The sequence below is a fragment of the Triticum dicoccoides genome, unplaced genomic scaffold (genome assembly GCF_002162155.2).
Source record: "Triticum dicoccoides isolate Atlit2015 ecotype Zavitan unplaced genomic scaffold, WEW_v2.0 scaffold140324, whole genome shotgun sequence".
Taxonomy (NCBI): Eukaryota; Viridiplantae; Streptophyta; class Magnoliopsida; order Poales; family Poaceae; genus Triticum; species Triticum dicoccoides.
In genome coordinates this window covers 1-1,475 of record NW_021199495.1, presented here as the reverse complement: position 1 = coordinate 1,475, position 1,475 = coordinate 1, and the positions used below count along the sequence as shown (strand labels likewise).

Below are 1,475 nucleotides of genomic sequence, written 5' to 3'. Positions count from 1 at the left end.
GGCTGGTTGGCAGAGCCGACGAGCAGCGGCGGTGGTGTAGTGGCCGTCGAGGATCCAGCAGCCTGCACAAAAGGGAACTGTGTCTCGTCGAAGTGAACGTGACGGGACAGAAGCACACGCCCGGAGACTGGATCGTAGCAACGATAGCCGGAGTGATCAGTAGGATAGCCGAGGAACACACAAGCAACGGACCGCGGCGCGAGTTTGTGGGCAGCAGTAGAAGCCGTATTGGGGTAGCATAGGCACCCAAAAACGCGGAGGTGTGCGTACGACGGCGGGGAGCCAAAGAGCAGTTCGTAGGGTGTGTGTCGGCGGCGTGGGCGACATGGACGACGATTGAGGAGATATGTGGCGGTGGAGAGGGCATCGGGCCAGAAGGTGGGGGGGGCGTGCGAGTGAAAGAGAAGGGTGCGCATGCCGTCGGTGAGAGTGCGGATGATGCGCTCAGCGCGACCATTTTGCTGGGATGTGTATGGGCAAGATAATTGGAAGAGGATCCCGTGAGAGGCGAGGAACGAGCGAAACGCGCGGTTGTCGAACTCACGGCCGTTGTCGGTGCGGAATTGGAGGATGGGGCGCTGGAATTGGGTGGCTACATACGCATGAAAAGTGATTAGTATCTCAAAGACATCCGATTTACGACGCAACGGGAACGTCCAAGCATAATGGGTGTGATCATCCAACACAACAAGAAAGAAAGAAAAACCTGAATTACTCACAACCGGAGATGTCCAGACGTCACAATGCAATGTATGAAAGGGAGAGGGAGCAACATGGGAGGATTCCGGAAAAGGAAGTCGAGTATGTTTTCCTAGCTGACAAGCATGGCATGAGTGTTCGTGCACTTTATTACATTTGAAAGGAAAGGTAGCTAAAACCCTAGATAAAGCGGCGTGCCCGGGATGGCCGAGGCGGGCATGCCAGAGCGTGGAGCTGGTTGTGTCGGCGAGGAGGGCAGTCGCGGTGGTGTGAGGCGCGATGCGAAGCGGGTAGAGCTCGTCGGGGCTGTCACATCGGAGCACCACCGTCCCGGAATGCAGATCCTTAACAGAGAAGCCAAACGGGTCAAATTCCACGGAAACAAAATTGTCACGAGTAAGTGCACGAACAGAAATTAAGTTCTTAATGAGAGAAGTGGAAACTAAGATGTTATTAAGATGGAGAGGCCGAGAGGAGGTGGGAAGAGCGGTAGAGCCGACATGTGAGACAGGGAGAGATGTGCCGTCACCAACTATGATATGAGTGGGATGGTGACGAGAAGAGGTGAGAGAGAGAGTACCGGGATGGGCAGCCATGTGTGAAGATGCGCCTGTGTCAAGGAACCAATCGCCTCCCCCCGAGTAGGGTTGCTGCTGCATCGAGAGGAGGGCATGCTGGAGCGCCGGCGTCTCCCATGGGTTGCCAGCCGTCGGGGCGTGCGCTGGTGCAGGGGCTGGCAGGACCGAGCCGACGGGGGAGTAGGGGCCGTACTGCGC

The 1,475-nt window shown here is 56.8% G+C and overlaps 1 long non-coding RNA gene across 1 annotated transcript; it reads right to left on the bottom strand.

Annotated features, from left to right (window-relative positions):
• Positions 1 to 692: 692 nt before the first annotated feature.
• On the bottom strand, positions 693 to 1,462 carry LOC119343780. The gene is made up of 2 exons (XR_005166261.1): positions 1,280 to 1,462; positions 693 to 1,043 (listed from the first exon to the last, which is right to left on the bottom strand). It is a non-coding gene; the product is annotated as an uncharacterized LOC119343780 (long non-coding RNA).
• Positions 1,463 to 1,475: the final 13 nt, after the last annotated feature.